This window comes from Leuciscus leuciscus, assembly GCF_965113295.1.
Source record: "Leuciscus leuciscus genome assembly, chromosome: 8".
Classification (NCBI taxonomy): Eukaryota; Metazoa; Chordata; class Actinopteri; order Cypriniformes; family Leuciscidae; genus Leuciscus; species Leuciscus leuciscus.
This window is the reverse complement of record NC_138732.1, coordinates 12,990,751-13,017,587: the sequence shown is the minus strand read 5'-3', so window position 1 is coordinate 13,017,587 and position 26,837 is coordinate 12,990,751. Positions and strand designations below refer to the sequence as shown.

The following is a 26,837-nucleotide window of genomic DNA, read 5'->3' as shown; positions in this document are numbered from 1 at the left end:
CACACACACACACACACACACACACACACACACACACACACTCCTGGTAAAGAAAATATAGACAGGTAGAGGTAAGATCACAGCAGAGATTGACTTTTAAAACTATTTCTGATGTCTGATAATAAAAGAGGTGACAAAAGTACAGCAATACTGTGACTTATTTTCCCCACTATTTCAAATAGCTATATTATATTCATTTTAATATGTTTTTATAACAATGGATTGCTATCAATATAGAAAACATTTTTAATATTTGTGTGGAAACCATTAAAAAAAATTTTCCCCAGATTATTTTGATGAATAGAAAGTTCGAATATTAATACTCTAATGAGAGTAACGTTGACATGTAGTGGCAAAGTTACTTATAGTCAACCGAATGTTCAAAAGGGACCATCAAAATAAAGTGTTACCAAATTTATTTATTTTAAAAGAAAAATCTTACTGACCCAAAACTTGTAAATGTAATGATATAAATCATCAAAATGCATTTAGGAAAAAGCCTCTTGATGCAATGTTGTTCAAGAATGTCTTGATTCAAAAGTATCCACCCCATTAATCCAAATCATTTTTTAAGAAATATGATTTAGCTGATAGTATTTCCATAGTTTGGCCTTCACCTAACTGAGGAATGAATGCGGAAACATCCATTTAATAGGCATCTCTGCTCTGATAAGAGCACAGGTGCCATAGCTTAGCAAGAGCTACTGTCTGTTAAGTAAGATTGAGGGCAGGTGCTTTGAGCCGAGATTGCTTTCGGGAACAGGGCGTTTTGTCTACTAAACAGCTGTCTGGATTTATTCCTTTCATATTCATGAATTTTTTATTAATGGTTAGCCAGGGAACACTTGGGTACTCCCGTAAAGTATTCTGGCTTGATGAATGCATATATGGATCTGGAAAAAAATCAGAGCAATACATCCAAATAAGCCAGCAGAGTTAATGCCAGCTTATATGTCACTCAGCTGCAAAACCTCCTTCGAATTTACTATGGGAAGGAAGGAAGTCCCTTTGCAAAGGATTGGTCCTTTGATCGGTCAAAGGATAGGAAGGAAAGGTCTGGTGAAATTCTTTTTATTGTTGATGAAGGTGATTTATTGAATACCCATGCTAAAACATAGTTTTACTTCACTCACATATTGTAAAATCTGCTGTACCATAACAGACTTTGGTCACTTTTCCACCGTCGGGCCGAATGAGAACGGTTCTAAGAACAGTAACGAACGTTTCGGTTATATTTGGACTTTAGCTTGTTTCAGCATGGCATGATTACAAAGCATTCTTGGCCTGGAATTCTCAGCACGATTGGCTAACAGTGTTGAACTGTGCTGGTAGAATGCGTGTAGTGACCTCGCCACTCAGGATTGGTCGTTTGTCTGTTGTCTAGCTAACAGTTTTTCTCTAGCTGGCCAATTTAAGGGTAGTTAATGCAAGTTAATAATAAAATTAGAAGAAAAATCTGATCATCCTCCATCATTAATGACTGACACATTTGTATTACATTCCAAAGAGCTTTATTATAAGCCCCGCAGTGAAAAATTAAACCATATCTGTACCGGCTGGGCCGGATCAGCACAGAATGGAATAGTTAAGCAATGAGAACGGATTTGCCTAGCGGTGGAAAAGCGGCTTTTGTTTTACCACAGTATTCGAATGTCAAGTATAAATGACTTGTGGGTCTTACCAAATATTCCATGTTTATAGACAAAAATCATTGCTCAAAAAGTTGTTAATCTTAGAACTGACCTTTCACACACTATCAAATAAAAATAAGAGAGAGAGAGAGAGAGAAATGGAGAGCAGTAGGGAACGAGAAAAGCCTGGTGAAGTAGTGTCCATTACAGAGAGTGAATGGTGATTCACTCCCCAGAGGTTGAAGGCTGAACATCTGAGATATTACAGAGAGAGGAAAGTGTGTTGTGTTTGAAAGTTAGGTGCTAGGGAACAATAACCTGCTGCTATAGCAATCTCAACCAAAATAACAAAACACCCCAAACAGTGAAGTAATTGGAGACCATCTATTCATCATGGCAACAAGACATTGAGAGAAAATACCTACTGTTGGGACCAACTCTCTGTGTCTGTACTTTGCAAAAGTGTGGCAAAACTAAGCTAGACTAGATCTTTTTACTGCCAATTTTTATTTATTTTTTTGCTCAAAATAACTTTTGAAAAAAAATAAAAATAACATAACAATGATTATCAATGTTAATGAAGGTAAAGTTCACCGAAAAATATGAATTGTCATCTTTTACTTACCGTCATCAGTCCCAAACATAGATGACTGTCTGTCTTCTGTAGAAAAATAAAAGATGATATTTTAAGAAATTTCTCAGTGTGTTATTTGTCCATACAATGGGGGTCATTAGGCATTTTCGGACATTTTCATTGTTTCAGGATCAACAAAATATGTTGGTTTCTTTCTTTAGAGTTTTGATATATAGTTTCTTCATATGTATATGGCTCAGTGTGTAGCACTGTCGCCTCATAGCAAGAAGAGGCGACAGCGTGGGTTTCCTCCGGGTGCTCCGGTTTCCTCCACAGTCCAAAGACATGCAGGTTAGGTGGATTGGATATGCCAAATTGATGTTGTGTGTGAATGTGAATGTGAATGTGTCCCAGTACTCTCAGTGCTCGGTTGTGTCAGGAAGGGCATCCGACGTAAAACCTGTGCCAAATCATGTGTGTGTGAAGCGAACCCTGCAAATGAGCGGGAATAATGTTAAGAAAAAAAAATATATATAGTGAGTCTTACAATGAAGTAAAAAAAATAAAAATCCTGCACAGCCCAATGAAATAATCAAACAAGTTCCTTTCTACAGCTTGTTTGTGTCCGTTGCTCTCTTTTTGTTGGAGCACCAGACTTTTCCTTGCAGATTTGTCTATTTATTTGTTGTCATACACAATTTACAACCGGCCCGCTTTTGTTTGTATGCGTGTTAGTCCACGGGCTTGCTTGGATGGCGTGTATGTGCTCGGCTGCCTGTATTAATTTTTGGCTGGATTAGCTGGCTATATCCTGCTTGCAGTGGAATACTGAGTGGAGCGTCTCAAGACCAGTGGCACACTCGGAGACGTGGCTGTTAAATGACATCTGTTGTGAATTCTTTTTCTTTCTTTTTTTCTTCCTGCTGTACAAACCTCCCATTCGATCTCTGATATTTCCTCTTTGTGGTCCGTTAGACTTCTCACTGTGCCATATTGTGGTTAGATAGCCTCTGTTGTGCTGACAAAAATATTTTTTCTCTCTCTCTCTCGCTCTCTTTATCAATCCCTCCACCGCCTTTTTAGCACCCCACTGGTTTGTGAAAGGTCAGCTTTCTACCGCTTGACAAATCTGGATCTTAATGAAAACAACCCACAATAAAACACGGTTTTAAACAGATAATGTAATTTATTTTTAAATGTTAAATACTTTCTGCATTAAGGCTGCTAAACCCGCTGTCTCACTGTGAGCTAAAATAAAGAAACAGAGAGAGACTTCATCATGGACTTCATTGTCTATTTTACATAAGTTTTCAGGGAGCTCCAGCTAGATGCACAGAGGTGTAAATGTCAATGATTTCCATGTAAACACCACTGCAGGGCCCTCAGGGGCCTTCCTGTCTTTCTTCTCCTGTCACATTCTCTTTTCTCATAAATTGGTTGTGCAGAAACTGTGTGTTCTAAGTGCAGTTGCTATTACAGATCCTTTAATCCAGTGCTCCGTCCTGCCCTGTTGAGGGGTGGAGAAAAGCTAAGTGATGTCCATCCATCACATTGAGAAACGGTAGAGGTCACAGAAAGCCGTTCACCATTTCTCATATTTTACTGCTGCCACAGCTTGCACTTTTGCAAGAACATTTCTATCTTTAAAATGCCAATCAAATGGATGTATGTATTTGCTGTTTGACAGCTTGTTATCAGGGTGGCTCTGACAGGGACAGGAAAGAAAGGATGATAAATATTTCCTTTTTTTTTTTTTATTTTTTTTTTTATGATGCACCTAGTTATGTATCAAATCTATCACCTAGCCACGCACTGTGCATTTACAAAACATTTGTGGAAAAAAGGGTCATTCTGAAGAACTCAGTGAATTAAAGCATGGTACTGTAATTGTATGCCACCTTTGCAATAAGTTAGTTCGTCAAATTTCATGATATTCCATGGTCAACTGTAAGTGGTATTATTGGAAAGAGGAAGTGTTTAGGAACAGCAGCAACTCAGACACAAAGTGGTCAGAAGACCATGTAAAAGCACAGAGCGGGATCAGCGAGTGCTGAAGTGGTTTCTAAAAGTGGCTTTTCTGTTTGGCAGTCTGATGGGCTAGTCTGGGTTTGGCAGATGCCAGGAAAACATTACCTGCCTCACTGCTTTGTGCCAACTGTAAAGTTTGGTAGAGGAGGGTAATGGTATGGGACTGTTTTTCAGGGGTTGGGCAAGACCCTTTAATTCCATTGAAGGAGAATCTTAATCTTTCAGCATACCAAGATATTTTGGACAATGCTATGCTTCCAACTTTGTGGGAACAGTTTGGGGATTTTTTATTTTATTTTTGAAATGTTTTTTTCTGTTGCTTTGTTGATTGACATTTTGAACACAGCTGTTAGAATACCCTTATTATTTTTCACAGATACTCAGCTCTTCCATCAACAGCAGATGGTGTGACAGGCGTCTGTGCATGTTTACATTAAGATTAAGAACGGAGCCTTCTGTGAATACCTTAAGATTACTTTGTATTATTACAGTTAAAGGCCTTGATGACACATATTTCAATGAAAATGTCAGACTTCGATGTCAGAGTAATGCATCAGGTGCTTGTAAACAGAAATGTGATATAAACACTAGGGCAGGGCACATACGTTGGGGTCTATTACAGGGGATCCTCACATGATTTCTTGAGCCACACTGGTAATATTAACTGGTAATTTCCAAGCTACTTCATACTGTATGTATAGTAAAGATAATGTGTAATGCCAAATATCTTACTGTAAAACACAACATTTATGTATGTATTTATTTATTTTTTCATTAATTCTAATTATCCCTTTTATTTTTGCAGAAATTTTAGTGAAAATATATTGAGGTAGAGCTACACAAATGGCATAATTATGTAGTCCGAGCTGAGGACACAATCCCGTGTTTCTGGACTAACGGTTTTTTACTAATCTGTATTCAAAGATTATATATTTCTATTTTTATACGTATATGAAAATGCACTCATTTGCAGTCTTGTACGTTCATACTGTAATTGAAAAGGGCCTGTGAGATCTCCCTGCCTATGGACCTTCAAACAGATGGTCTCTGCTGTAGTTGTATCTGACACAGAGTTAAAACAGCAGATGAATCAGCTCAAGCAGACACTGTCATGCTGGAGCCTGGAGCAACACAGCTCTGAACGGACCACAGTTTTACCATAGGCTGAGAGTTTGTAGAGTGTGAGTAAAGAAATAAAGTGGGGTGTGGAGAGACAGAAAGAAACGTAAAGAGAGAGAAAAAGATTAATGATCACCTGGACAAATGGCAAGTTACTAAAAGACAAGTAATATCTCCTTCCCAAGGATCAACCAGACTGGTAATATATTTACTGTATATATTGCAGTCATTTTATTACGATTGTTTTGTCATTTAAATCATAATAGAGCAAAATAGATAAAGTGCTGGGGATCCCTAGACTATTTCTCTAAGATTTAATGCATCATCCATTCTACACGTTAAAATGTTATGTTAACATTCATGTACGGTATCTAGGTCAGAGCCTCAATGTTTTTCTGCTTTTTAACAGATGATCATGTGGATTTCATAACTCTAGGCGTTCTCTAAACTGCCATGTTACAACCGAAAATCACAATAGCTCAAAAAAAAGAGAGAGACATTTTTCATCTTTATAATGCGTCATTTATCAGCAAGCGAAGGAATTTGTGTATCAGCTAGAATCTACAACACAACAGGGATACATGTTGTGATGTGTCTATTAATCACTTGATGCTTATGATGAATGGCCTGTTGTAAATTCAGGTATGGATATTTAAAAGCACATGTGTCATCACATCAGTCAACCACTAAGATGAATCTTTACAAGTAAACAATTTACAGTCCATTTTCCCATCAGAGAAACAGAGGGTGTCATGATTGCATTTAATCAGTGCAGGGAAATAGTCAGTGACTACTGCAAAACCACAGATTTTGTGTGCAGTTATTATTTTTTTATTTTTTTATGAATCAATCCATCTATCAGTCAATCCATCTATCTACCCCCCGTCCCTCATCTAGTGGTATTTTCTTGAATGAGCTGCAGTGTTCATGTGAACAGCACTTTAAACTTGAAAACGACATCGGTCTGGTCTCCCCACGTAAATCCAACAAGAGTTTTAACTCTGAAAATATCATGCAGATGTTAGCATTAAATACAGGAAAAAGTGTGATGAATAACCTTTTTGTTTTATTTTGCAAAAGTACACATTGTCTAGACAATGATTTACTGATTGGCCAATCTGCTGCTAATTTATATTTACTGGAGATTTTTACATCTTTTTCATCTGGCCACCCCCTTAAAAATTCCCTTTTTTATGGATGTGCAAGAATTTTTTGAGTTGAATAATTTATTGATCCAAATAGGTAGTAAAGTAAATTTCTCGTTTTGTTTTTATTGCCACCAATGGTCTCTACGATCAACTCAGCTCAGAAACGCAGCCCAGACTGATCAAATTTCCCTCTCAAACTTTTTGAGATTACTTTTAAGAGACTTACTTTACTTTTGTCATTCATTGATCGCTCCAGTCTCAAGAGGAGGAAGGGTCAATTGTCTTCACAGCCTTGACAACAACAACGGCTTTAATAACTGCAGGATTTTTATATAGTGCATCTGTTACATAACCCTTATAAGTCATAAACAATTCATCAGCGCTGATGGGACTTCTCTGGAATTCCCCTCTAGGGCATGAAGCGATGGCTGCGATCCTGCCGTAATGAACCCCCCAAACCCCAGCACTCCCAGTTAAGCTGTGCTTTTGTCTGCACTGGTTACACAGGCATTCATTATCATGTTGGAGCCGATGCGACATCCAATGTGCACCACTGCAAGCGCCCCTCACAATGCCTTCTGATTGCAGTGATTCACTCTCCAAATTAGTGACATTTCTCTTAATGTGTGCCTTGCTTCCAGCAACAAAAGCCCGTTTCACATTCCCATCCTCATGACACTTTATGTAAAATGACTGCGCCTACGCAAGCATAGCAAACTGAGGATTCTGATCATCATAGTCAACCCGGTTGACAAAAAAAGCAAAAATAAATGGAGAGCGTGACAGAAGGGCAGTAAATGAGATGAGAGGAACAAAAAATAGGCAACAGATCCACGTGATGCAACACACAAATTAATGAATATGAAATGGAACCAAGTCAAATTTATGTGCTGGCTAAATCTGTTTGATATGCTTTATAGACTGGGGATGTATGCAGGTTCTGATACAGGTAGGCTGAACCGTGAGAAGCTGCATGGAGAAACTAAAACGCTTCAGTAAGCTGCTTGACACCTCTCATTATCCACATGGCACACATGCCGGGAAGGGGATCCGGGGCACCTTACATCTTAGTGTGAGAGTTGGTCCTTTCTGCTATGATTCCCTCTCCAGCTGGGAACACAGTAAATGAAAGAGCCATGCAAGAAAATCAATTCCTTTCAATAAAGCATTTGTTTAAACTCATTCAAATCCGCACTGAAGCAATATTAGTACACGCCACTGATTTAGGGAATTCATCCCAAGCAGTTTTAAGTAGAGAGCATTTCATTTTCAGAAGCGTGTAGCACTTCAAAGGATTTTTTTGCAAAACCTCTAATTTTGAGTGCAATTTATTGTTACTTATATACAGTATGTGTACATTTATGTATTTATTTATTTATTTTGTTATAGTTATATGCACTTAAGTTCAAAAGTTTGCAGTCAGTAACTTTTTTAATTTTGATGCTCTTAGGAATGTGCAGACAACTGCAGAAAGGATTCATGTGAAACTCCATTCATCTCCCACGCATAAACCTGTCTCTCTGCAGCTCTCTCCTTTCTAGTATTCCTGCTTCCCTTCACTGCTTGGTCCTGCTGTGCTAATGCTCTGCCGAAACAACCAGTTTTACAGGCCCCAACATAATTCCATCCTCCTAGCAAGATCTGCAAGACTGGATGCTGCCTTTGTTTTCCAAGCTGGAGCTGTCTGCTTGTTCTTAATGGCAAGTCCAACATGAAGTTGTTTTTTCCACAAAGTTCTGATTTCTGATTTAGGCATTACCCAATGATGTGTGTCAAAGTTGCAGATTAATCAAATGCCGTTCTAACATGTAAATGTGCCAGTCTACTCCGCATGGGGCTGAAAATCACAGCCCACTGGACGTCAGTCTGTCATATTTACGAGTGTTACCCATTAACATACTGCGTGACTTTTTGGATAACCTTCACTTACCCTTTGCTGAGGTGGGAAATATTACAAAGAATATAGATTGAGAGCACAGTCTGGCAGTGCCTACTGTCTGGCTTATTATAAAATTGGGCAGGCTCAAATAAGATGACTGTGACAAAGGCATTGGGACTGCCAAGAGACTGTCTGGCAGGCACGAGTAGATGTAAGTTTCTGGACCGCGTGACGAGAGTCTCACCCTGGGAAAACGTAATCCGAAGGTCCCCTGAGTTTCTGCTGGAGGTGAAAATGTCTCAAAACACCCAATTACATTTGCTACAGCCACCGGAATCACCATCTCAGGTCAGATACTAGATGGACAAATGCAGGTATCAGTTTCATTTCATTAACATTCATTCAGTATAATATAATATTCTTGTTAGCATTACATAGCTGATAATTGCTCTGAAATGTTTCTAATGTGTTTTCTGAATAATATGCGTATCATGCAATTAAACAGAATTTTGACACTGAATAATATAAATATCAGACCATTACAGACTTTAAGACTGTATAGAGTTTGAGCTTAAGATTAATGGTCCCAAAAGCAATTAAGCACATCTAACGCTGTTTATGTAGCCTAATTATTTACAGCATCGGAGACAAAAGCTACCGTGCAGAAACAATCCATCAGTGCGCAAGAGTGATCGAGAGAATAGAGAGAGAGTGATGAGTTTTGACATTGAACAGTATCAATGCACCACATTTAACTTCTGAATACTCTGTGCCAATTTTACTGAGCAATTTGCCTGGATTTCCAGTGCGCTAATGTGATACAATCTGCCCACAAATGAGTGTAGTGTTTACTGCGCTGGCAGAAAAATTCAAGTGCAGATTTTTGTGCATAATGTACAGGGAAAATGCCAGAAAACATCTCTGTCCATCAAGTTAATGCTAATGTAGTGTCACTGCTAAGTGCCATGTCCCAACTTCTATAAAAACGACTCGGTATGGCAGGTGTTGATTTTGAAGCACTATGCAGTAAAGTACCATAAAGACAGTGATCCTGATGTGAATGGTAATGAGAAGAAGAAACTATAAACATGTTGTGAGTAACATAAATGTAGCTCTTTTTTTAATAAATTTTAAGATAGCATACAACATACTATACTATTTTTGTTTCTACAGAATACGGTAGAAATTGTAAGAATTGAATGCTAACCGGATATAGTGTAAACAGTGTAGTTTAGCTTATATCCATTACCATTTTAAAGTAAACGCATTTGATTGAAAGACTCCATCTTCTTACTATCTTACGCCATCATTGACAGATGTCTTTCTGATGCACACAAGTAAGTGTGTGTGTGTGAGTGTGTACTTGGACAAATCCTGAAGAAAATTGTTAAACACCAAAGATATTACTTATAACATTTAATTATTCTTTGCTTTCTTTTAGTTTTCCAATTTTTCAGTTTTACTACAGAGTATCCAGATATACTGGACACTTTGTGCCGATTTTAAATTACCAGAGGCTGCCCGAATCAATGTGCACTCCTTAATATGCTTTGTACCCACTTGAGAATATGTAGCCTATGTTCCGTCTCCTCAGCTGCACCCTAACTTCACCTTATACACCTCCTCAACCTTCTTTATTTCTGAGGACAACACACAGAGTAAGTGCAAGCATCAGTAAACATTGTGTTTTCAAGAAAGCATTATTTAGAACACTGTGGAAGTGAATCCTTTTTACAGAAAGGCTGGATAGATAGATAGATAGATAGATAGATAGATAGATAGATAGATAGATAGATAGATAGATAGATAGATAGATAGATAGATAGATAGATAGATAGATAGATAGATAGATAGATAGATAGATAGATAGATAGATAGATAGATAGATAGACAGACAGACAGACAGACAGACAGACAGACAGACAGACAGACAGACAGACAGACAGACAGATAGATAGATAGATAGATAGATAGATAGATAGATAGATAGATATGTTTTTCTTCTAGATATTGTTGCTATATGTGGCTAAGATGAATTCATTCTTGAAGGTTCTAGTGTCCTTGCTTTAGGCTGGTGTACAATGGTTCAGAGAAGGAGGCAAACAAGCAGAAAGCAAGGCAGTTTTGTGCTTTATTTAAACAACAGCATAATGGGGTCATCATCCAAGGTTCTCTAGGCCCTGTCTGATCTGTGTTCTTAATTAATGTCCTTCCATTCGTTATTTATTTGTTGGACCGGACCTACTTAGCCTCTGTGCACTCCCGCAGAAAGTGATTTAGGCCGCTAAGAAAAGATGAAGATTAACACTCTTTTTATGCAGCTTCACATATGCACTTTTTTTGAAAAAAGAAAAAAAAAGAAAAAAGGGATTTCCAGCTGGATCTTTGGTCTAGTATTACCTCCAACTATTAATCCTTAATATTACTCTCAAATGTTTTTCTTCAACATGTTCATTTAAATATGTCTGTCCTTGATGTTGTTGTCTATTCAGCCTCAGAGTGATGAAGTTTGTCATGTAACACACATCCGCCACACTTCATTGGGCAAATGCAGTTTTACTGGAAGACCTTGAGTGATGTCTCTTTGTTATGCCTCCTCTAGACCTTATTCAGAGCAGTATGACAGGTATGAAAGCGAGGCTGGGAGAGATAGACTTACTAAAAAGCTCCTAGATCACTTATAATTTTCCACAGCTCATATTGTCTGGGTTTTTGTCTACTGACATTTCTCAGAAAGATATTTTTGCAGTGTTTCGACAGCAGAACAATCCAAAAACACATTGAATAACCATTCAACCCACGGAGGAGATGTACAGTATGTCTATCCCTCGGGATTGAAATCCTCACTTTCAATGCCGTTAAAAATCAAAGGTCTATTGGAACACATTCATGGTCAAACTTTCTAAGTGTTGCCATGGCAATGCAGACAGTGGCTTGACTGATCATCACAGCAGACAGGAGGTTTTCTTTAATGTGATTTAAAAAAAATCAAATGAATGAAAGTGGAATAGTATTGCTGATTTTTTAGAATTACTATTACTACTACTGTACTTCAAAAAGTATATTTTATATGTAGAAATGAACTATATATACCTATATATTTCTTGTCTTAATATTTTATGCAGAGCTCCCTCTTGTACTTTTGTAGATACACCAAGTTATACTCGTAATCTTGTTTGAACTAATTCAAAATTGGTGCTTAAGCTGAGAATAAGCCCGTTAAAATCATTGTGGACATTTTATATGACACAAGCACTCTTCTTTCTATCTGAATCAAAAAAAAAAAAAAGAAGAAGCCACAAGCTTATATTTGTGTATGCATGGGAGAAAAATGCCACTCATCAAACAGAATAATGAAGCAGCCCTGGAACAATTGGGGTCATGTGCAATGGGCTTTAATTTAGAAAATAAGACAAAGTATAAACAGCTGTGTGACTGGTATATTATGAAAACCTAAAATGGGATGAATGTGTTTGAATGTGTGTCTGGGAGGGGGATGTCTATATCATTAATTTCTATGTGATTACTTAGGTAATGTGAAAGTAATTGCAGCAGCTGCTCTTTGGGAGATCTAGAAATGTCATTCACTGCTTTGAGGAAAAATGTTTTAGTGACTCACTGTGTGCGTGACGGTGCCACAGCAAAAACAGCAAATGAGATAAAAATCCTCCATTTGTTCTCTATTTGTTTGCAATTTTGTCATTCTGGCCATTTTTTTATTTTACTTTGTTATTTCAGCTAAGTTGCCTATGTAGAGCATTCCAAATCAGTCATTTATGAGGTTCCAGAATGGTTAGGATGTGAGGCAATTCACTAGGTTTTGGAACAGAACTAGAGTAATCCGTTCAATAAAAAAAAAAACCACAGTTTTAAAGAGAGCTAGTAATACAAATTTGGACTTCAGGCTAAAATAAGTATATACGATTTTTTTTTCACAAGGCAAATTTCAAAATGTATGAATGCAACTGCCAAACTGATGTCTAAGAGGGGGATTAATCCAATTCCAAGGCTGGGATGGATCAGATGAACAAGTGCCCATGGAGATGGAGGAAAAATGTGATATGGGTTAGTACATGAACCTGATATTCTGCCAGAAAGGGAAGAAAATGCTCGATTCCCCCAAACTGTGATGAAAAACGTATGTGATGAGAACTGCAGCCTTCTAAAATTTTTAGAAAGATGACTTCTATGCTCACCAAGGCTGTATTTATTTGATCAAAAATTCTGTAAAAACATTAATATTGTGAAATATTCCTGTGATGGCAAAGCTGAACTTTCAGCAGCCATTCCTCCAGTCTTCAGTGTCGCATGATCCTTCAGAAATCATTCTAATATTGCTGATTTGGAACTCAAGTCTTATTATCAATGTTTTAAACAGTTGTACTTTTTAATGTTTTAGTGGAAACCATAATACATTTTTCAAGGATTCATAGATGAATAGAAAGTTAAAAGCACAGTATTTATTTGAAACAGAAACATTATAAATATCTTTAAATGTCATTTTTGATTAATTTAATGCATCCTTGCTGAATAAAATTATTTTTATTTATTTTTTTACAAATAAACAACACTAGCCCCAACTTTTAAACTGTAGTGTATATACAATATAAGTCTACATTAGACTAGAGTATATTATTAAGTATGTATCCCTACAATCAGGCATGTACCATATGTGAATGCTATTAAAAACAAAACTTCTTGTTTCTCTCGAACGCCTATGGGCTGCTCAGTATGTTTTGGAACAGAGTGTCTGTCTCTGTGCCTCTATGGTAGTGTTAGCAGCCTCGTGGTTAAATATATCTCTGGATTGTCAGACACTGACCAAGGCTGTTGCTAAGCTTATTGATTCATTAAGTAGCTTGAGGCAAGCCTGAGTAACAGCTCCTTAAAGAAAATGCGGAGGATCAGTGCTTAGCGGTGCTTTGTTAACCCGTGTTAAACAAGCTTAACTCTAAGGCCCATCACTCTGTTTGGATCTTAGAAAGGAACAGCCTGCTCCTTTCACTGTTTCTCTGTGTTAAGAGAAAAGACGGAAAAGGCAGGCCGAAGCTCTTAACACACACACATGCACGCACACTTCCTCAACTCTCTTCAAAGCAGCTCCAATTAGAATAGAAGGTTATAGGCCACCATCTATTTGTGGTAATTGCATATTTGCATAGCTGATGAGAGGATATTTCAAAAGGTGAAGCTCTCTTATAAAGCTGTAAATGATGAAGTAGCAAACAGGCCTCTCAACCATTACAAATTATTGGGAGGAAATGGAGGTTATTTCCCTACAACAATCTCAATCACATGTGTAGTGATGAAACCAGCCGTAGTTTAGTGTAATGGGTGAGTGTCCAAAGGGCAGTGATTCATCATTTCCATATGTAATTATATAGAGCATAAAACCAAATATAAAAACATCTTATGTGTACTGACACACTTACTTATATAAGTCTTTGCATGTGGAAGCGCTTCTTTGCTAATCGGGTTGCGTGTGTTCATGTGTGCTGATAGGATTCCTAGATGCCCTGGGTCTGCTAAATGAAATTAAAACATTTGCCATGTTTATCATATTTAAATGGAAGTTATCCAGATGTTAAATCACAGATGTGCTAACATTTACTCAGCCACATGGGGTTTTGCCTGACAGACCTGCGTGTTAAATGTGAGTGAGTTTGTCATTCTTACAGCTGCACAAACTAATAAGCTAAGCTATGTAATTGACTGGCAATTTATATATGACCTCCATATGTGCATTTATTTATTTATTTATTTATCTAAAACAAGAGCTAGTAATGGCTTTTTTGTATGTTAGCTTTAGTACTGTTAGTAAAATGGGCAGGAGCATTTTGTGGAAAAGTCCATATAGTATCATGTAACTCAAAATATATTAAGTCGGATGAATAAGAGATTCAGGCAGGTGCAAGGCAGTGAATATTCATCACATAGCTTTTAAGCCTGAAATAGGTCTCAGTGTCATTTGGACATGGTCCTTATGTGACTATCGCTGAGGTATTAACTGGGTTGAATGTGGCATTAATAAACATATTGTCATGTTTAGTTTTTTCACTCCACATATGCACTTTTCTAAATAATATTTTAATTTTAAAATGTAACATTAACATGACAAAAAAAAAGTAAATAGCTAGTATTTCCAAGATGACTAGCAGCAGCAGTATTGTTTAATCAACTAGTCGACTAACCTCGCACATTCCTAGTTGGGAATCATTAGGAGTTAGATTGATTGTACAATTTGATTTCACTTAATGATTCTGGTTCGTCAATGATTCCATTAGCATCAGTATTTTTTAAACTGATTTATTTAAGCCTTTATTTTGTGAATTCATTGTAAAAATAAATAAATAAATAGTTCATAAGAGTAAATTGTTTACAGATATGTTTCCGTATTTTAGTTTTGTGTCTTGTTTACATCGGTTGTAACAAGGAACTTAACATTAAAATAATTTAGTTTAGATTAAAGAAAAAACGGAACTAGTGCTCGATTCCCAAACCTATTGTTAACATAGTGATCTGTGGTTTTCTTGCAGGACCGTTGGCTTTATATGCAAAATAGATGTAGTGACTCTTGTTTTCTACCATCTGTAAGGGAAATCACAGGTCCTACCCAGACCACGGCACAAATCAGTCTAACATCCAGTCCTGTCAAGCTTCGATAAAGCCAACTCTCATCAAGTGTGAAACCCTCAATTGAGAGCTTATCTCAAACCACAAGTGCACTGCACTTCTGAGGTTCACATTTTTTTAACAGCATTTGCAGAACGAAAAAATGTGATATATTCAAGGAAGTGTAGCGAGGATAACATCCCATCAACTAAACGAGCAATCTTAACAACTCTCACAAATGCTACACCTCTCAAGGACACTCTCATTAGGAAGAAATTAAGCCACGCACAGCCTATTAACATGGAAGCAATCAGTCTGGATTGATGAGCAGCCAAACATGTATATTAAAGAATCTGTCCCCAACCTGCCATCTGGTGGGGGAAGGGACAACCACTAAAGCACTAACTTGCCTTTATTTATAGTGCTTTGACATACCACCCTATTTTTATTTATGAAGACTCAGCCACAGTAACAAATTCCATGGTTGAAGGTGCCAAATGACTCAGCAGCTCTACAGTTTTTGAGGGTTGATGCTAGCCAGGACACCGGGAGAGCATTCAAATGGGAGAATTGAGAAGCTGAGAGGGGTGGATGATCTTCAAAACCTGAGCCAAGATTAAACACTTTCATCTCAGAGTAACAATCAGTGCAGCCATTAGTGGAGAGCAACGCAGGGAGCCTCGGGTTTTTGAGGTGTTTCCTTGCCATTGTAGATTTTTTACAGTGCTAATATTTGAGATTGTGGAAAATCCAATTGTGGTCACTGAAAACAGTAAAAAGCTGCATCTTCTATAAATGTTGGTCTTGGAACATTTACCAGCAAAGTAAAAAAATTCAGAAAAAAATTATGAATTATGATATTAAAATTATATGAGGCATTGTGCATAACAGGGCAGATCTTTGACGGGCTCTGTTTATTCAGAAGTGTAAACCGTGCACTTGGGAGTTTTTCTGTGCAAATACCATTAATATTCAGGGGAAATATGGAAAACATGTTTTCGAGTGCATAAACATACATACATTTGTGTATGTGAAGTAATGATGAGTGACATGCTGAAATATAAAGGGAAATGTCAAATATAGTGTCATGCTTGTTTTGCTAGGGCTTGCTCGATTACTAATTTTTACTTGTCAACCAATCACCAAGAAAAGTGAACAACTTGTTAACAAGCCAGTGGGTCAGTGAGAGGCATCAGGGGAGGCATCAGGGATCAATGCGGTTTCATTGCATTGATGATGATGATGCTTTCTTACTTTTTATAATGCAATCCTGCTTGACATGGTTTATTTCTCAGTCTTATTTGAGTCACAGAAACAAGACAAGATGCTGCACCTGAATTTTATCAAGATCAAACCTCTTAAAGGCTAATCAAAATCAACCTGCCTCTCAGATCTGATTTCCAGCATCAGGATAAATTACCATGAGTGGGTGTTAATGCAATCTAAGGTTTGAAAAAAAAAAAAATCACTCTTGAACATTTTTTAGGAATGCAGAAAAAGGGCCTCCAGCATTAAAAATCTAATTTCATAGAATACTGCCCTGTTCAATGCACTACACATAATAGTTGTAATAAATCAAATTGCCATTTTCTCATATGATATGTTTGTGCATCTGAGTTCGATCAGCGACATCAAAAGTCTTAAATCTGTTAGTGAAAATGCTTCTATTTTGCTTTTTTAAATTATTGCAATGGTCACACTTTAGTTTAGGGTCCAATTCTCACTATTAACTACCGATTTTGCCTCAATAAACTCCTAAATACTGTATATTAATAGTTAGTAAGGTAGTTGTTAGGTTTAGGTATTGGGTAGGATTAAGGTAAGGGATGTATAAGGTCATGCAGAATAAGGCATTGATATGTGCTTTATAAATATGTATTTTAATAAGCAACTAGACAACAGTGAGATTTGGACCCTAAACTAAAGTGTTACCATTATAATTTAACAAATAAATTGGTATTTATTTATTTATAAAAATCATAATCATAAATGTTCAATGCCATCAATTCAGCTGCCTGATCTGATTTGAAAGGAAGAGAGTATGCCTCTAATACTGTATTTAGTAGTTTACAAACCGCATACCCACAGTTAAAGTTGTCATCTTGTGATTTTGAACATGAACCATCCACAAACACATGCACTCCCCCCTCTAAAGGGACTTCTTTCAGGTACTTTCCACAAGGTCTCAGAGTTCATGTATTACTACTCATCAATGTTCTCGTGGCAATGACTAAACTAGGCTTTTTTCTCTTTTCTTCTTCTCTTGTGGAATCTGTTTGCTCCTGATGGCTTTTGTAATGCACCGGTACATTACAATTAAAATAGCTGCATATTCTGAATTAAGTCATATCATTAGATATCATCATTCTTATGTTCTTAAGTTGAATTTACATCATACTTTAAATCCTTTAACTAAATTGAGTCTCTGTGTGAAATACTAATTCATAGTTCAATTCATGGCGTACAGTAAAACTAGGTGACAGTAAAACTAACCATTGTGGAACAGTGATTTTAGCAATTTGCACACATTATGATGCTTCATGAGAGCCGCGCTGATGTTGTGAGTCTCAAGTGAGTGATGGCTAATCGCCAAGCAGTAATGAATGCTTGAGAAACGAAGCGTGTTTAGTTCAGGAAAACTGCACTGCGCCATTTTAAGATGCATTCCTGTCCGAGCTAACGCGCACAACTTAATTGGCTCAGTTCATCACAGGCATGGGCCTAATTGGGTGACAGGTCAAAAGATGGATCAGCGAGAAATATAAGTAAAGAAAAAAAATTGTGCTGGGAGTGTTGAAATGGTGGGTGGGAGACTGTCGCTGCTGTGTGTGTGGTTTGCCCTGCAAAATCCATCTCTCACCGAGTGCTGAAGTCGCTCTTTTCTCATTTTCAGTCTAGATTATATTTACATCCTACAGATTGGCTACTTTGTGTGTCACACATCAAAAAGCTTAAGTGTTATATTTAATAAATGCGTTCAAATATCATAGGGGAGGTGTTTGGTTTAGGGTGTCTATTGTCTAGGCAGAGCTGTTAATTGCATCCTGCAATCCTGTAGTTTCACTTTTGTCAGGCGCACACAGAATCTGGATCATACAAAGGATCAGGATCATACAAAGCTGTTAGCTGTATATTCTTTTTTATTCAATCATGTCCTGATTCTGAATAAGCTGTTTCACACAAGAGGTTTACTTATAGTTCACAAGACACAATTATAACAATGTACACAAATGAACCAGTTCAAAGGTTTGCATACCCTTGAATCTTAATTGAAGACAATTAAAAAAATTTTACCTGGATGATCAATGAGTATAAACCATGTTTTGTGATAGTAGTTTGTCTTCCGTCTGTTAGAGTGCACAGGTGCAGTGAGTTACTGTCGTCGGAGGTGGAGTGGTGGTGTTCCCGCGTATTTAAGAGCGTATTTAAGTTCTCTTCTCCCAGCTCAAGTGAAAAATTGACTTTGTGTTGCCAACTCATGCTCTGTGTGTTCCATATCAAGTAAACATTCATTTCACACTGAGGACAACTGAGGGCTTCATGCACAACTATTACAAATAGTGAAAACATTCACTAATGCTCAAGAATACTACTCTTTATGAAGTTTCATAAGATTTTTACATGTTTCCCATAAGACAAAATAAGCACCATTTACCCTGATCATCCACAGCTCTTTTTTTTTATCCTTTCCTTTGTTAAAATTATTATGATCTTGCAACTTAATGAATGTATGTTCATTCATTATTAAATATTTCTGCTATATACGATCATATTTCAGTAAAAGCATAGTACCGTCATCAAATTTTTTTATAATTTTAGCAGAATTCCGCAGATATTTCCAGAACATTAGCATGAAAAATGACAGTCTGCTAATTCCTTAGCCTAGTTATAGCACAGTATTCTAACCAATACTTGAAGTTTCTATGCACATTTTCTTTTATTTCTGTGGTGACTGTTGTAGAATGTAACCAGTGTTTAAAGGCAGAAAAACTTTATGTTTTTGCCATTCATAAACACTTCTGTTTGAAGTGCAGATGTTGCAAGGAAGTGTAAAATCTACCACCCACTCACCGGCTGCTAGTTAAACACACGTGTGCATTTCAGCCCTGCGCTCTCATTTTCTCTCCTTTATGTGTTTGCTCACATGAAATTCACTGTTGTTTTTCATCAGGCATTGAGATCTCACATAGTATAATTTATTCGCATTGTACTCTCAACTGTGGCTGAGTGTGAGAGAGCCTTACTTCACTCTAGATTAGGGCTGCGTGAAGTGAAATATTAAAATATTCTGACAAATGTTTCGAATGTGATTTGAATTGAATTGCCTTTTTTTCCATTAATAGAAAAAGTTTTAAGAGTGTTGACCCAAACCTCAACTGCAGAATTGTATTAGTTTTAATAGTGTTTCTTCATTCAGTTGTTTGAAACCTAGTCAGCTTAAATAATAATAATGCTTATACTACAGGGCTGTTAAAAGCTTGATTCTGATTGGTTGACGGATGTTCTAATCTAAGGTGTGCAATTATTTTGAGGGAAACACACAGTAGTTCCAGGCCAGTCCCATATCACTTTGCCAAATGATTTCAGTTATTTCAAAGGTCTTTACAAGCATACAGAACAAAATCCCACAATTACACTCACAAAGCAAATGAATATAGTAAACAATAGGATAAAACTGATAAATTATTTCCATGTTTTTTGCCACAAAATTATGTTTTATTATGTATTATGCATTTATTAGTTATTATAGAAAAGCACATCTCTTTCTCTCTCTCTCTCCCACTCAAATGCACACACATAATGTACGGACACACACTCACTGCTCTGGAGATTTTATCTGTAAAATAGTTTAGCAACTTAAAAAACTACTTGAGGTTTCTCACTAGCGAGGTGCAAATAAACATCGTTTTGCTATTAGTAGACGGTGGGGCCGAACACTGCTGAGAGACGCAGAGACTAAAGTAATTCACACACGCTTAATCTCTCTCTCTCTCTCTCTCTCTCTCTCTCTCTCTCTCTCTCTCTCTCTCTCTCTCTCTCTCTCTCTCTCTCTCTCTAATAACTTCATTTATAACTGCATTAGTCTGCTATCAGTGGCTCAAGTCTCCGTTACTAGCTCTAAAATTAAGTTTGGGAATTAGCAATGGATGCTTGGGATGAGATGCGTAAGAAAGTACTCCCAAACACAATAGCTTTTTAAGAACAAAAACCTGACAAAGGTCTTGAAATACATCATCTGAACAATGTTTTGAGGTGTGGTAACTGTAGTATAAGCGGAATAATTGACTCCGAGCCTTTGAATTATTAGATAATTATTTTTCTAATAATTCAACTGCCCGTCATCACCATTCCTTACATATAACAATAATAATGTATTATTATTATTAGTAGTAGTAGTAGCAGTAGTAGCAGTAGTACTATTACTATTATTATAGAAACATTAAAAAAAAATATGGTTTTGAAAGAAGTATCTTATGCTCACCAAGGCTGCATTTATTTAATAAAAAAAATAATATATGAAATATTATTACAGTTTAAAATAATAGTTTTCTATTTTAATACATTTTAAAATGTAATTTATTCCTTTGATGGCAAAGCTGAATTTTCAGCATCATTACTCCAGTCTTCAGTGTCACATGATCCTTCAGGAATGATTTTGTGCTCGGCGCATCACTGTTGAAAACATTTGTGCTGCTTAACATTATTGTGGACATGGAGATACTTTCAGGACTCACTTTTCAGGATTCTTGAGTAATAGAAAGTTCAATGAACAGCATTTATTTGCATTTAATAAATAATTTATTAAATATAAATATTTTGTAATTATAAATGTCTACACTGTCAGTTTTGATCAATTTAATGAATCCTTGATGATTAAAAGTCTTAATTTCTTTCTTTTTTAAAATCTTACTACAGATGTTTGAATGTCATTGTTTTCACAAAAATGTTAAGCAGCAAAAACTGTTTTCAACATTGATTTAAATAATAATAATAAATGTTTCTAGCAAATCAGGACGATTTCTGAAAGATTATAACAATGAAGACTGGAGTAATGAATGATGAAAATTCAGGTTTGCCATCACAGGAAAAAACATTTAAATTCATGTTTAAATTTAATCGAATAGAAAACAACTATTTTATATATAATATTATTATTATCCTTATTACAATTAGTATTATTTTAAAACAATATAAAAATATATATTGTTGAGTTAACTATATGCAGACCTACAGCTAAATTAAAGCGAGCTAAAGCAAAGCAGAAAGGCTCTGAGATGCTTGAAACAACACATCATGTGATCCATGCATGTTTGAAGTATGAGAGAACAGGGCTGCATGTACAGTTTGAAGCTTTTATTAAGTTAAATCACTGCCTTTTGTTGTTTAGTAATCGAATTAGGCCATATCATGATTTCTGTTTTACTTGGATCATTTGTGTAGCCCTGTGTAGACAAATCTCTTCAATGATCAACTCCCCCTCCATTCTTTAAATCTCCTTTTCTCTCTCATCTCATTCCTTTGTTCCTCTCTTGATGCCAGTGACCTTGCTCAGATCTTCACAGAGGAGGATGTTAAAGGGCCGAACATAAATGTGCTGTTTTGTTTGTTGAATCTAACTTGAATCTTTAGTTACTGAAGTAATTGTTAAAGTGCATGCACTTTCTTGTAAGCTGCTTTACTCAGAAGTAGTTGCCAAGAAAATGACTGTAGAAGCTCAGGCCAGTTCAGCTCTTCCTCCTAATTCCTTCAAAGTCTCTAAAATATAGCTTAATCTACTCGACACTACTGCAGCAACTGGCTTCTATTTTACGGACCATTGGACATTTGTTTTGTGGTTTCTATTTGTGGTTTTTTTTGGGGGGGGGGGGGGGGGGATGTGACAAAGTCTCTGCTGAGCGTATTCATGAGAAATATTGCGGTTTTTTTGTAATAGCTTATTAACTTGGAGAACAATTTCACAGAATGAATGATGATCGGCAAGGGAGATGCCTAGCAACACAAGAACCAATCCGAGCATCCAAAAGACCAGATTCTATACTGATTTCAGATCTGCCACTGGGTTAAAAAACACACGCAACAACCATCAACATTATCCTGAACTACAAATTTGGCATAAAAATGTGCTCTGTTTTTAAGCAGTCCCATTGGTGAGTCATGCACACACGCACGTACCGTACACTCACCGGCTGGCCCTAGGCAGGTGACCTATTTTCAGCAGCCGGTGGAGGGAGTGCTCTAGTGGAGGGAGAGGGAAGAGAGATGGTCCTTCTATGGTCGGCCCATTCATAGCTGGCTCAGAATTGTGGATTAATTACCCCGTGTGGGAACCAGAGCCGGCTCTGTAAGCGAGACACTTCAGCCTCCGCTGGCATCAATAATGCATTTTTCTGTCTCTCCATTTAATTTGCACACGAGCCACCAGCTCGCGTCACCAACTCTTTTAAGGCCACCGAAAGCAGGGACATCCGATCTGAAGAGAGCGAGCCATGGTATACACTATACCCCAACATACACACACACATATACTCTCCCTCTTGACCCCCCCGCCCCTCCTCTTCCTCTACCGGCTGACAAATTGATTGTTTCTTAATGTGCTCCTGCTGCGAATGCATTAAGAAAGGAAAAAGGGATAACTGAATGAGGCGAGAGGTGATCGTTTGAATAAGGAGATGGAGTCCAGATCCTGCTAACGGAAAGGAACAAGCTGGACCAGAACTGTTTTAAATTCCCTCACTTAATTTCTTTCTAACTTTTGTTGCACTGCAGAGAAACTTGTGCAAAACATTGAGAGAAGCTTGCCGTATCTAGCGGATTAAAATGCTAGTGCTTGCCAGTGATTGACCAGCCATGACTGACCTGTTAGGAGGAGAGGAACAGGATAAACCGCATGGATACGACAGAGGTGGGTCATCTGATACAGCCAGGTCTGTCTGGGTCACTGCATTTAGAAAGGAGGAAGTGATGGAGGGTATAGCGCAGTGAACGTATAGCTGATGAGTTTGTGGTTTTGTCTGTCTGCCAATTGCGTAATCATGTTGTTCTTGTAGAAAATGCATGTTTAAAGAGATTGGCTGAGGTGTCTGGAGAGTTAGGTCCCTAACTTTAGTCCGTCGTATTATTTAAAATTAATAGTGGAGATGAATTAATAATTCCTGTGATGAATGGATCCACTAAGTGTGTTCAGTCTTTGCCTTTGAGGTGTGGCTGATGGTGATGTATGAGGAATAGTGCATGTGTATAATTGCAGCATGTTCATGTCATTGTATTGTGTAAAGCATTTTTACAGGATTAAGTGTGTGGAATTTCATCTTCTGTGCTGGCAGGTTCCCTAATGATCATATGAACATAGAGTGAGAACAAGGTGTAGCGTACTCATTTAGCATTTCAAAGCAAGTTTGTGATTGTTTAATACAGCCCTTTTATAAAGAGTAAGGTAGCGATAAAAAATTACGATAAAAAAAAAATACCTGTGGCGTAAAAAAAAACTTACCTGTGGCGTAACTTTTGTTTTAAAAAGTGGGTGAGACAGGAGTGGGGTTAAACTGAACTTTAAACATTAACAGGTCATTTCCTTCACTATTAATTTCAACATTTACTCTCCAGATCCAACCATATGCAAAGCATGCTGGAAACTAACAATCCACAGCCCATTTTCAGCTAATGCAACAACAACAACAACAACAACAAAAAAATCATTAATGTAATCCCAATACAAATTGATTAAGTTTTTACATATATTTAAGAATTGAACTCAATGAAATTAAGTTAGGACAAAATGTATAGCAATTGTGTTGCTTTAGCTCCTTTTTATTGAGTAATTTGAACAAGCAGCAATTGTTCTTTTCTTTTTCAGTGCAGTCTTGTGTGCGAGAAGTCCATGTGACCATATTGTTTCCCATTTGACATTGTAGGACTGCAAGGGCTTAGGGCAGCATTTGGAACAGGGCCGAATTTTTAAGCTGCTTGCATTACCAAACAAACCCGTATAACTTTTTCACATCTGTGGAACACAAAAAAAGATCTTTTAAATATATACTATTATACAAATATTATTAGACCAGGGTGACTTGTAATTGAATGGACAAAACCAATTTAAACTATCTCCTTTTGTGCTCCACAGAAGAAAGAAAGTCCAACAGATTTTGAACAGCTTGAGGGTGAGTAAATGATGGGAGCATATATATTTATTTATTTTGCTCTTTTAAGTCACTATACTTGTTATTGTTGTTGTTTTGCTTTCTTCTAAAAGTTAGAAATTGTATTAACACACGTGAAAACCATTGAGTCAGATGTAGGAAATAATAGTTTCTAAAGCACTGCACTCACCCAGTGCCACTCAGCGGTTCTACCTGACTAATCCACTGGCCATCTGGCTTTTATTTAATAAGAGAGGGACACTTTCGGTTTTCTGGCCAAGAGAGACTGAGCCTATCGATCTGCACTCAAACTCATCGAAAAAACAATCAGACCTCATCAGGAGCTTCACGTATATGTGCTATTATGACATCATCAACCTGTGCCCAGGAGAACTGCACCAATTAACCGCCAGCCGACTCCTCTCTGAGCTGTGAACAAACAAGCCCAGCTTTGTACAGTGAAAAGGCAATTTACCCAGAACTCAATGCTCTGCTTTTCAGGCACCACAGCTGATTCTAATCTTTTATCATCCTCACTCTTGCCAATTTCCAAGGTACCTGCTTGAAAATTAATTGCTTATTAAATCAACATTAACCTTTTGACACCATTTGCTGCCAAACTTGAATGGCTATACTGGAGCTGAAAAAATTACACACACTTTTTCTTTTGTACTGCCTTTCTTTCATTCTTCCTTTCTATTTCTGTTAGGCATTCTGCTTTAAATTGAATGCTGCATGTAATTTTTTCTCCTCTTAGAAGTAGGCAGTAGTAGTAGTAGTAATAACTATTATTATAATTATGTAAAAAATGATTTACTCTAGTAAATTCTTTTCTCACAAAGAACAACTTTCTTGATTCCTTTAGCACTTACAGTTGAACATAGCCGCCTGACTTTTTATGCATTTTTTTATTTTTCAACTTTTTTTTATATATTTTACAATATATACAGCTTCTTAACTCCTTAACTTCTTAACTCATGTGGCCTCTTGGGGTAGTAAAGTGTCTGACGGATGCTTACTTCAGTATTCAGCCGAAAGCAGTAGGTCATCAGGGTTTTTGGCCTAATGTTTAATGAATACTTTTTTGACAGACTGGTTTTGTCTTCCTACATAGTAGGGAAGTAGGCATGGATGCAGGGTTAGATGCATTACTGCTTTCACTTGTAGCTCGTCTAATTGATGAAAGTGTGTGTATGTGTGTGTCTGTGTCCCTGATGATGTTAATTGACCAACAGGTCAGGGCAGTAATGAGAATCTAATCAGCGGGAACAGCCGTTTTTAATCCACTAATCTATGCTAAGCCTCCCCATCAACTACATGCTTTAAATCCGTTTATCAACACGTTAACGTGTCAACTTTCCAGACTAATACATGCTAAAGCTTATAAAGCATCAATAGCAAGAAACAAGTACTCTATGAACAAGTCTTTCTGAACTGATGCAAACCCATTGCAAGTCCTCTTTTTGTGTTGTGCCATCTATGTGAGGGATGATGGGTAGCATGATCCACCTGGCGTACTGAGAGTTATAAATAAGCTTTTAAAATGCTGGACAGCATGCCATGCTCATCAAACCTGAAACTCAACGGGAACAAAAGGAAAAATAGAGATATTATTCTTCATTGACAGACTGCATGCCTCAGCAAACATCAAGCAGAGAAAGATCTTATTTATTGAGGAATACTGAATTTTTAAATTTCATTCAGTGCTTTTCAGCTGTCCAAAATGAACATATTCTGAAAGCAATTATAAACATGTCATTGTATCCCTTTGTGAGAGGAAAGTAGTAGAGTATGTTTGAACATTCGAATGATATGTTAGCATGTCTACGTCAGTCATTATTTTCCCTGATACAAAAAAACAAAAACACAGCTTAAACCAATAAGGTGCTTTGCTGGTCTAGTTGGTCTCACAGCTTGGTGTTTAGCTGGTCAGCCAGTTTATCTCCCTTGCCTGACCAGATAAAACCAAAATCCTTATTAAACCTTTAAAACAGACTGGCCTTTTCAGCTTGGGCATGCTGGGAGACCAGCAAACCACTTTAGGCTGTTTCAAGCAGTTTTTTCAACATAGTGTTACACTAAATGTGCTGGTTCTACATTTAAAAAAGAGAGAGCTGGATCGTTGGTAAATTTAATCTCAGTCATTGAGATATGTGTTGCTCATGGTGTATTCATCATTGATCATGCTGAATCATGGCCTCTTGTTCCTGTGCACCAGAGCGTGCTGTGCATTATCACTGGCATTGACCTCTGAGAGAGATCTGATATGCTCAAGATTGGAAAGTTAATATGTCCGTGTAACCCCACACCTCTGGACCTCTGAATGGGACCCACACAGCGGGCCACTGAATGGGAGGCGTAGGGGTTTAAGTAGGTCTCTAATGTGCTTTTCACATCTTTTAGTAGTGATCTTTCTGAATCACAAACATTTTGGGGTCATGTTATCTCCTACGTCCTTGGGAGCTGAATATGTGGTGCCAACCAGAGCTTTGTTCTAAATGTCAACAATGATTTCAAGCTGAAGTCACACTCATCTGATGATCACAGCCATTTGTTTACTGCAATGAAGTTTTCCACAATGGATGCAGTCTATCCATCCGTCCGTCCGTGTCTATCTATCTATCTATCTATCTATCAACAATTTTAGATGTGTAAAAAAAATAAATAACAAAAAATTGATAAATTGATTGATTGATTGATTTGTTAATT

General features: G+C 37.1%; 1 protein-coding gene across 3 annotated transcripts in view; it reads left to right on the top strand.

Moving 5' to 3' along the window:
- The window catches only part of lingo2 (leucine rich repeat and Ig domain containing 2), a 275,152-nt gene that overhangs the window by 126,171 nt on the left and 122,144 nt on the right, over window positions 1-26,837 (top strand). Inside the window, exon 4 of one of the 3 annotated variants that reach the window (XM_082178214.1) lies at window positions 24,113-24,149. The exons of the other annotated variants lie outside the window; for them this stretch is intronic. The gene's annotated coding sequence lies outside the window, so the exon portion shown is untranslated. The remainder of the gene's footprint in view (window positions 1-24,112; window positions 24,150-26,837) is intronic. 3 annotated transcript variants of the gene reach the window in all.